General features: G+C 34.0%; 1 long non-coding RNA gene across 1 annotated transcript in view; it reads right to left on the bottom strand.

The window, feature by feature from the left end:
- LOC112906177 overlaps nt 1-10,709 on the bottom strand; it is a 31,365-nt gene extending 20,656 nt beyond the window's left edge. The window contains exons 1-2 of the long non-coding RNA XR_003232218.1: nt 10,533-10,709; nt 4,295-4,335 (exon numbers count right to left, since the gene is read on the bottom strand). This is a non-coding gene — a long non-coding RNA (uncharacterized LOC112906177). The remainder of the gene's footprint in view (nt 1-4,294; nt 4,336-10,532) is intronic.
- Nucleotides 10,710-11,649: the final 940 nt, after the last annotated feature.

Below are 11,649 nucleotides of genomic sequence, written 5' to 3'. Positions count from 1 at the left end.
ACAATAATACATTTCCATTTACCTCCTTCTCTATATCCATACAAAATATCTATCAAACAAATAAAATTAAAATTTTCTTTTGAAAAATGAAACCATTCCATCAGTATTTTCTTATGACGTTGTCACGTTCAACAATCGTCAGTAAACCGACTTTACAGACAACCGATTTTTTTTTGATATTTCCAAGTCGCGAGTATAGAATTAAAGTTGAAAAAATTTTATCTTGCTTTTCTTCGCAAAATAATTTCGTCAAATATCATTTACAGCATTTACTAAAGAGCTTAAGCTTACTAAAGGAAGCTGTAGCAGAGACTCGCTTATAAAAACAACGGTAGATCTTTGTGATAGCAATTTGTAGATTTTCATATTAATTAAGTCAGCAAAAGATGCTGAGTAAAGCATTTTTAGTCATTCTATTCTTGATCTGCTGTGCCACCATTGAATAATACCTTCAAAAAAAAAAACGCTCAAAGTCTCTTTACATTACTTAAATACTTTTTAATTAAAGCTCAGTTCCTGTTCGGGAGCCGTATTCAACCCTATCCCTTTACCCCCGTGCCGCCACTCCAGGCAGAGAACCAGCCCCGTCTGGAACATAAGTAGCCGGCTTATAATCTTACCACTTTTTCTTCGACGTTCGTTCCATTTTCAGAATAAAAGTAGGAAATGCTTGAAGAGGAATTAAAGGCAAGGGTAATGAAAGAGGAAACTGATTATTACTGCCTTCTTGCTAATTGCAGACGTAATTAACCCTGCACACTGCACTAAATCTTCATATACCTGGATACCTATGGGGTTAATTTTCTTCACATAATAGTGCCTGTATAAACATACAAAAATGTTTCAAATTGATATAGCTGATAGTAATGCTACATGTACCTTCTTATATAAACTTTTCAAACTATAATTAAATTTTTCAAATAGAACAAAACCCCGGTAAAAATATAGAATTTTATAGGCTGATAGATATAATAGTTTAAAGTTAATAACGCATTGGTTTGTAATTATATTTTACATTAAATAATACCAAATGAATCGAAAAACAAAGCTTTTCTTGACGTACGGGTGTTAAGTTATTAAAAGTCGATATTTACTAATGCGCTCCGCAGTAGGATCCAAGTGTTCTAGGTCTGAGCAACGTGTTTAGGAAACCCCCGAAATGCAAGGTTAATATGGTCTTGGTCTTCATTTGGTACATGTTCTTCTAGTCTTAATGGCCAGAATGCATAAAATGGTTTGATAGACCAAATTAATTGATTAGCAGGCTAGGCAGATTTGAAATATGTCCGGCTTCACAAAAATTAGCATTTTTGGAGCAATTTGTATACTGCTAATACAAAAAATATGCATCTCTTAACTTTTTTGTGCATATTTCAGGGCATTCTCCAAACTATTAGTTTGATTTTGTTGCAACGAAAAAGGCAGAATTTATTTCTAATAACAGTACAATTGAATGATGAGGATACTGTGGGTAGAGAAGGTTAGAAAGGAAGAGGTAATAGAAAGAATAGGGGAACAGAGGACTCTGTGGAAGTCAATAAGAAATTGGTGAGATCGGTTGGTAGGAGTTAGGAGGAGTAGAGGTAGACCTAGATTAGAATACTTTTCACTAATAGTTAAGGATGTGGGATGTTCTACTTTTAGGGAAATGTGAAGATTAGCTCAGAATAGGAAAGAGTGGAGGTGCGTGTCCAACCAGTTTTAGGACTGACGACCTTATGACGGCGATGATGATGAATAGTACAATTTATTTAGGCATATTTACTCTCATAAATTTTTTAATTTCACCCTATTTTGTAATTCTATTAAAATTTAGATGGGAATTTTGCCAGAATCTTGCTAATAAATCTTGCTCATTTATAGTATTGATCTTGGTTCGGCGAGCATAATTAGTTGTTGTTTTGATCTTGGTCTAGCTAAATGTTCTAACCCAGGACTATTTTTGTACATCATTAGCTGTGGATCTGTGCCAATTGCTGAACTATTGGTTTGATTCTTTTTTTTTGTTGATAAACCGTTGTACTGGCAGATTTACTTCAAATAAACAATATTTATACATGCATACATGTATAGGTAAATTACGATGTGCACAAGATTTTCGAATGACCATTTAGGGAGCAATGCCGATACTTCTCTTCCCGTTTGCCGTTGGATTTACCGCGCATTTACTTTCGACTGACATCAAAACGTTTTAATTGCTAGTAGCAATCAGCCCTTAGATTGATACCCCGCTGATAACACAGCGCGCTAATAAAAACCCTTCCAGTGCCATTACCCCATACCGAACTAAGGATTACCCTCACATATACGCGTTTACGTATGTACGGAGAGGCAAATGCATTCAATGAGAGCGTTAGCTGCTGGCGAAAGTGAACAGTCCATCGGTCATAGACAGCGTACATTATGAGAGTGACAATAAATCAATTAATTTGTAAACAATGGTAATATAAAATAGGCCTTTTTTACAATTCAAAACTGAATATTGTAAAGGCCTTAGCACTTTTGTGTCTTTAGAAATATTAGTTCATGAATTTTAGAAACATAAACTATGTGTACAGTGTAATTCAAAAATACGCAATTGACATTTTTTATATAGTAAATAAAGTAAACATATTAAGCAAACCATCAACCAAAATTGTCACCATGGGCCTACCCAGCTTCTGCCTTGGGGGAGGGGGCAAGTCAGTTTTTTTAGGTCGGATCGTCCGCGGCTGTTTTGTCAAACACACTACACAGGCAAACAGCGGCAAATGATTCTGCTTTATAGGTACTTGAGGATGTTTGGGAGGTATGTCAAAATGCTATGAAACAAATAAAAATTTGGAAGAACGTTCCTCATTCAATTCTAAAACTCCTGTAAAAATTACAAATCGATTCACTAAACCGTTAAAAAGTTATTGAAATTTTAAAAAATTGTAATTTTACACGTCATTTTATGGAGATTCGTTAACCGAACAGATTAAATTTATTTTTATTAACAGAAAAAAAGCTACCAGAAATTTCAAACTTTTATAATAAGTAACTTGAACTCTGGAGAATCACTTTAGCGTAAGGTTATTCAAATTCACTAAATGGTTATCGAGGAAAAAATGAAAAATTAGCTGAAAATCTCGTTTTTACTTGATAATATAATGATAATATTTATAATTGTCTGAAATAAATGCAATTTTAAAGTTTTAATTATTATTTAAACATATTAAAAAGTTTTACGCTCATTATTAATAGAGATTGAAACTAAATATTTTTTTGTTTCGAAGTTGAAATCAAGGCATATTCACTGCCAAAAGTCAGTTAAAAATTTTCCATATTATTCGTTATTTCTTATTTTATTCAAAGTTTTTGGTCAAATTCCAAATTTTCTCTCAAACCGTGTACTTTTTTTTAGTATAGATAGTATTTATTTACCTCATGATATGCTGCAAAACCTAATTAATCACGAATTTCTAATTTTATGTGCTCTTGTCTCCGATTGTACCTTCCAAAAATCCTTAAATAAATAAAAGTAAATTTGACTATGCATTTTTATTTTATTTTAATTGTTTAATTCGATTTCTACTATTTAATTCGAACGTGAGCATACAAGGCCCCGTTTACACTTTGATTAGTGATCAGGCGAGTTCATACATTTTCTGCGAGATTTATAGGGGGGGAGGGGCAGCTGCCCCCCCCTGGGTACGCCCATGATTGTCGCCATGTCGATCACGTAAAAAATCACAAATCAGTTTCATTGAAGGTGTACCATGAGATCGCTGATTTCTTCCAGCCATTTGAGCTTTCTCTTATCTTGCAGAATATGGACAAATTAATAAAGCAAAGCTATAAACTATTACCAGGTTTCATGTCTATCGACATCTATTAAACGTCTATTAATTTAAAATTTCAAGATTTCTATAAAACCTTTTCGATCCTAAATCATCCCTTAAACGAATGGTTTACCCCGCACATTTGTGACGAGGAATTCCTATTGGAGAATCGAAGCGACCTAAGCGGTAATACCACGTTATTAACTGCGTCGCAGAAATGGTCCTGTTGACAAAGTTGAAGCTTTGCTTGCTTCACTTCCGCCAGGACGACTACTAACGTATGCAAAGATATATACGTACATTGTATACACATAGCTGTCCCCGATGGATGTTCGAGTGTACAGGACGTCGCGTCGTTTCTTACATCGATTAGTTTTGCTGTAGTCAGGGATTGCATTGTTCAAAGGCAATATTGGCGAAAAGTAATACCTTAGAGAGGCATTAAAACTCAAAAAGAACGCAATAAGTCGTAAAAGTAAAAAAGTACTTACCACAAGACTGCTCAGACTTTTTGCCACAAGGTAGGTAGGTCCTGTAATCAAACAAAAATGTCTTACTACTATATGGATAACTAGTGACCCGCAAGGGTTCAATGCTGATACTTAATATACTACTGAATGTGTTTATATACAACATTTACAGCTTTTTTGTCATTAGATAATACAAACCGCCCTCCCCGGCCGGTACCGTCGCAACCGCATGTCCCTGCATTTTAAATCTGTAATATCTTCGAAAATATTCATTTAAATTACATGCTGTAAAGAGCCATATTGATCTATATTAAATGCACAATGCATTTAAAACTACTTAATTGGGTAAGGATTAATGCTGTATTGCTTAAAATCGCTTCGTAAATAAGCTATTATTTCTCATAAAAAGTAAAGGATAAAAAATGGTTATTGTGGGTTATCTCTAAGAGATAGACATATACCATCGCGGACTTTTTTGTAGACCTTTTTAAGATGTACATTACTGTGGTACATTATTTTGATCTATCTCGTAGGGTTTAGAGCGTTTGTAATGTAAGCGCAAAAAAATGTGTTTATTTACGACATCAAATTATCAGTGTTTCTCTACTATATTATGCATGTATTATACATATAAACCTTCCTTTTGAATTGCTCTATCTATTAAAAAAAATCGGTTGTCTGTAAAGTCGGTTTACTGACAATAGTTGAACGTGACAACGTCATAAGAAAATACTGGGGGAATGGTTTCATTTTTCAAAAAAAAATTTTAATTTTATTTGTTTGATAGATATTTTGTATGGATATCGAGAAGGAGGTAAATGGAAATGTATTATTGTATAGCAGCTGTCCACGCGGACGCATCGCTCACTCAAGTGGGAGAGAGACAGATGTCGAACGCTGCCGAACGCGGAGGCCGATTGTGCCTCTTTGTCGCTCGTTCCGCGCTCTCGCTTGCACTTCAAGCCTTAAATGGAACGCCTCAGAGCGAGGTAACGCCGCATGAGTCATGTTTTTTCGTGCGTGCAGCCGGCTCCATCGAATTATAAGACGTTGTCACGTCAAAAACCGCATTAAAATCCGTTGCGTAGTTTTAAAGATCTAAGCATACATAAGGACAGACAGCGGGAAGCGACTTTGTTTTATACTATATAGTGATGAGTAGAACGACAAATAAAATACAAACTCTCGTATGCTATTAAGGATAATAAATGCCTAAATGAAGGCACGAGCCGCCACTGGTGTAAAGGTGAAACACGTGTAATGTTTATTTCTTAAGGAATCATCAATAATAATTTCCGAGGCAGAATTAGAAGAAAATCGTTTTGATCCTCGATAATGGGCACACTTTTCAATAATAAAACAACAAAAAATGACAAAAAGAAAAGAAATCAAAAATATATATAGCAAACCTATGGTAGATATGTTTCATTGACGACGGTATCACGGACAAAATCAGACGTAAGTGAAGTCCTGCGTGTATACGGGGCACCCACGGAGCCGGTAAATATTTTATTGACTCATTTTTAATATTCTCGAACAAAAAGTGCGGCATTACATGCATTCGATAAGCCCGGTCTTAATGTTTAATTCAGCGAAAGATAGTATCGCCTCAGAATATCATTAGGAGACAGTTTGGACAAGAATTCTATTTCACATATGTCAATAACAATGGCTGGTATAAGCTCCACGTCTTATCAGATGAGTTAATAGTTAATGCAACTTTGGCCTGCGATACCTACCCACGACTCACTCATGTCCCACCTTCCTGCTGAATTTCTTCGTTTTATTCGAAAAGTATACAAGACAATGTGTACAGACGATTACAGAAATAATCGAGCCTTCCCATTATTTCAACAACAATTATTTCGCACTTACTCAGAACACAACTAGTCTTGATCTTGGCATTGCGTGTTAATTTTTGACCTTGCTCTATTAATTTGATACAGTCGACTCTCGTTAATTCAAACCTGCGATAATTCGAACCTTTCTATAATTCAAAGTTATCACGAGTTCCCTACAGAATCTCTTTATATTTCGAACTAAATCAATACATTTTTATACACTTGGTAATTCGGACGAAAAAATCATTGCTAATACGTAACAAAACGACGCGCTAATTCGAACTCATCGGCGCCAAACACTCGACAATTCGAAGTTGCAGAGAGAAAGAGACAGAAAGATTGTAAGTAGGTACATACATTTTGAGGCAAGTTCAAGCTTCTATCATCGTATCATCGAGCCTTTGTTTTTGGTATGATTAGTTTGACACACACTTCCGCACGAATTGGGTTGTTTAGTTATGTTTCAGTTATTGTTACTCTTTCGTTGTATACAGATTAAAAGTTCGAAAGATTAAATTTCGAACCACTTGATATTTCAAACACTCGATAATCCGTAATATCTTAAGAGTCCCTCGAGTTTAGAATTATCGAGAGTCGACTGTACTTACGTTTCTTTAAAATAATTATTCTAGCCACAAATTTCTCTATTTACTGACACAATAACTGCCTTAAATAATAAAAATTTTTTCATGTATGCAAGCTTGTCAAAACTTTTAAAGAAAATATTAGTCAAAACTGGAAAAATTACCCCTCCTCCAACGCCTAAACTGATCTTTTAGCGAAAAAAACAATAGAAAGTAATAATTTTTCGTTTAGTCATGCGTATTTTCTCTTGTTTTTGCACATTCGGTCTTCGTTTTTGTCTTGTTAGTATAAAGACAGTCTTGGTGTTAATCTTCCTAGTATAAGGGTACTTTTAGATTCTCGCAAGACCAAGAGTAATTTTGCTCATAACTAAATTTAATCTTAAATTACGCTTTGGCGAAGATTTAACGTATTACACGGACATTTATTATGATATCGACTGTAGACACGTTTTTCTGCAAATTGGTCTCGTTGTATGAAAGTATAAGGTATTAATGACACGAAGGTGTGCTAGTGTCGTGTACATTCGGCGAGTTTATCTTTTAATTACACGGTATTTGCTTTCATTTCGCGTTACCAGCCAGCTAAATAAAGCTAGGTATCTGTTACGGACTTCATTGATTTTCGGCATTTTCAATTTCGCAAAAAACGTACCTACTACATGCACGTACCTGAAATATTTTTGGAATTTGGGAGCGTATGATGAGCACATCGCGCAATCGGATTTTTCCGCGTTTTTTAATTAATTCTCATTTCAATAAATAAATAACCCTTAGAATTTGAAGCATATTTTACTTGTATAATAACGCTATAGTTAGCTTTCAAAGATCAGACACTCAATGAACTATTCACCCCCCCTCCACCACAATCTCTCACTCACTGTTATAAGGTTCTACTTCTGCACCAAAATTCTACATTACTATATGCATTCGTATAGTGCAGATTGAGATGGATCCTTGTCTGCATCTAAAATATAAATAACAAAACTCAAATACAGGATGTTTATTAAACACGCAGTTATTTCTCGGGTTATTCTAAGAATATTTTATTCTTTGACTCGTTTTGAAAAACCGCTGTTTTCGAAGACCAGGAACCTAAAAAGGACAGAACTAACGTTGATATTTTTAAAACTGCGAATTTTGCCGAAATTAAACTGTGGCATACACCGTGTTTGATGAACATAAGAAATGTTTAAAATGCTTTTCTATCTTTTAATAACAAAGTCATTAGTTTACAATACTACAGTGGAAAATTTTGAGGGTTTGTTACTTTTAACTGTTTATTGCCAGTAACAATCCAAGTTTCACTCCGACAAAGTCCTTGATAAAAGTTAGCTTAACGTGGATCCAAATTAAATATTATAATCATCATAAGGTCGTTAGTCCTAAGACTGGTTGATCACGCACCTCCACTCTTTGCTATCCTAAGCTAATCTTCGTATTTCCCTAAAACTAGAACATCCCACATCCTTAACTATTTGCGAATAGTAATTTAATCTAGGTCTACCTCCACACCTTTTAACTCCTGTTTCTGCCTCTAATATGTCTCTGACTAGACCTTCATGCCTGAGAAGGTGCCCTACTAACCTATTTCGCCTATATTTCTTACTGACTTTCATAGAATCCTCTGTTATCCTATTATTGCTAATATCTCTTTATTTTTTACCTTCTCTATCAACGGTTTCATCATCATTCGCCTGTAAAGCCACATTTCGAATGCTACTAACCTTTTCTTTTCCGCCGCGCCCACTGTCCATGTTTCGCACCCGTACAACGCCGCGCTCCAAACATACACCTTTAACAACCTTTTTCGAATTTCTAAATTAACCGTTCCCGAGTATAGAAGTGACTTCTTTTTATTGAAGGCTATTCGACCCTGCGCTACCCTCTGCTTTATATCCATCCTAACTTATCTGACTTCCTAGATACCTACAATCAGCCGCTTCTTCGAACGTTTCGTCTCCTATCCTTATATTCGCTCTTTCCCTACTTCTTCTTCCTTTGCATACCAGTACTTTTGTTTTAATTTTATTTATTTTCATACAGTACTGTTTTGTCAGTATCTCTAACTCCTTCTTGCCAATAATAATAATAATATATATCATAAATAAAGAGAACTTGAATATACCAAGTATCTAAAATATTTAATTCATTGAATCGAACATAATTTTGTCGAGTGACGTACTTAATACGATTTACAACATTCTCACATTATCCAACTTCTCTCATTTTTGATAAAAAAACTTACGTGACACGACCTTAAAAGTTTACTTCAAGGCCATAAAAAAAAAGAAAACTGTTTGAGAACGGAATAGTCCTAGGTAATGCTACGTGCTGAATTTTTTGGCAGACCTCTGGTTCTGAGATTCTAAAGGAGTCATTCTTCTTTCTCTTTTACTCAATTGAACATTGGTTTTATTCATCACTTTCAATTTGTTTCATGATTACAATGTTAGATATCTATACAAAAAAGTCTTAAATTGTTACTCTGTAATTAGGCACTAGAATATGATACTCTATTAAAGCATTCAAAATTGACTCCCTTGTCCAATAAACCGAGTACCTATAGGACGTCATCACGTGTACACATCTTAATTTCATTTTTTCATGCTATCTGTATTTGTTTTCCGAAAAGCGTAAAGGATCAAACGGTTCCCAAGCGTAATAAACTACGTAAAATAGGTTGATAATAAAAAAGATAGCAAATTAGTGAAACGAAAGTTCAGACGGGGGACATTAAATGAGTGATGAATCTTTTGCTGGTGCCGGTCCTGTCAGGGAGTCTTCTGAGACTTCATAAAAATGGGCGCGTCACCTGTCGGTCACACGCAAAGGTGACACGGCTTCTTTAAGTCAGACCTTGCTTGATGTTTTAGACGATTAGAAACAGAAAATACAATTTAAACCAACTACTGTAGTATATGTACGAATTTAAATTAATTTTACTGCCTTATGGGTGAAATACTGTATCTTCTTCTTTAAATTGAAATGAGACCACTATTAAGATATTGTTTATCAAATAAAAGGATTAATTTAATTAATCGATTCACATTCCGAGAAGAAATCGAATAATATATATGTCACAGGAAAGTAATAAATTCGGATATTATATATATTATCCAGTCATTATATACCTATAATATCTATTCAATTTTGACAAAGTGATAATTGATGCAGAATTAATCACATTAACTATTATCTTAAAATAAAAATTTATAATCTTCGCCTACACTTGTTTATTACTTTATTATCCAAATCTTCTAATATGTATATATAAAATACCTAGTTGATGTAATTAATTCTGTATCAATTATTACTTTGTCAAAATTGAGTAGATATTATACATTATGGCTGGACAGTATTTATAATATCCGAATTTATTACTATCGCTGTAACATATACACAATAAAACCAGCTTAAAGTATGATTTGCCCTAGTATAGGACAATGGAATGTAATTTTCAAATGTCAGTTTAATTAAACAAATGAAAACAAATTTAATTGTTGCCAGCTTTCGAATGTATAACAAGAGGATTCTAAGGGGTAAAGTCGGTAAACAATTAAGAGTTGTTACATCAAAACACAAATGGTGGACATTGAATATTAATTTTCGATTAGAATATTATAAATTTCTCAAATAGATTCAATCGATTCTTAGTTTCTTATGTATTCAGTTTTAGCTGTTTCAGAAGTAGATTAGGATGTACAATTTTTATCTGTTTGATTTGTTGTTTGCTGCTTACCCTTATAATAGTTCAAATGTAATTTAATTTAAAATATGGCATCTTAATTCTAGGTTGTTAAACCAAATAATCAAACAATATATGTCGTTTACCTCAGGATATGAAAGCATATTCCACTATTATACACACAATACACTAATGTCTTACGTTTGTTAAGATAAAGATTAAATCACCGTACCACAAATACAATTCACGACCGCGATAGAATAATTACGTAGCAGTAAATCGATGGATCAATGATACCGACTCCCATGCTTCTACAACACGCCAAGACAGAAGACACTCAAACAATTGCGCATGAACATATTAAGTTGTTGTGCAATATGAAAAACGAGCAATAAGTCGTTGTCAAGACAACCGACACCCGACAGAACACGAATTGTTTACACCGTGAGATGAGATATAGAAGTAGAAATACCAAATGCCATCAATAATAAATCTATAAATACGAATATTTAATAAGTGGACAAAAAGTAAGATAAAGAAAAAGAAGACACTAATTTTTGTTTATCGTGAACATTAAATTAAAATTAACACTTGCTAAAAAATAAAGCATATTAATCCTCGTATTAATTCAGTACTATTTGATTCAGAAGTATTGTAATAGAAGGGGCAGTTAAATAGTATAAAGCAATTTTTTTTTCATATTTGTACATATTTAAAAGATTTTAACACGATAATAAAATTTGAAGGCTTGATTATCCACATACTTTTGTACCAGGGGAAGAAATGGGAACAAAAAAAAACGTTATTGTTTCGATTTATCTCGTATGAAGCCTATTTTTGTAATACGTTGGGGTTTCGTAAGTATTAACAGGAAATAATTTGTCGTACGACTTCATATGAAAAACGTTGGTCCAAATCTTGTAAAATATGCAAACTACTTGGAGGATTAGGGCAGCCAACTAAGTAAGCAATTTATGCGGACAAAGGGGTCGAAGTGGCGTCTACAAGGGATATATTTATACTTAATTGCATCGCCAAGGGCGTTGCAACCCAAATAAGTCCCTACGTTATCCTTCTTTGCTACATATACGTGTATACATAACTATTACAAACTACAACTAACTTTTTTCTAAATTACATACTTTTTTTTGCACCTACTTTTGCCCTTTCAGATATTCAAAAAGAGTTAAATAATAAAAAAAGAGTGTAGCCTTCAAGCATCAACCCCCACTTGTCCCATGACTGTTTTTACCCTCAAATTGA

This window comes from Agrilus planipennis, unplaced genomic scaffold (genome assembly GCF_000699045.2).
Source record: "Agrilus planipennis isolate EAB-ADULT unplaced genomic scaffold, Apla_2.0 scaffold91, whole genome shotgun sequence".
NCBI lineage: Eukaryota > Metazoa > Arthropoda > Insecta > Coleoptera > Buprestidae > Agrilus > Agrilus planipennis.
The sequence above is the reverse complement of the archived record's forward strand: the minus strand, read 5'-3'. Positions and strand labels throughout refer to the sequence as shown.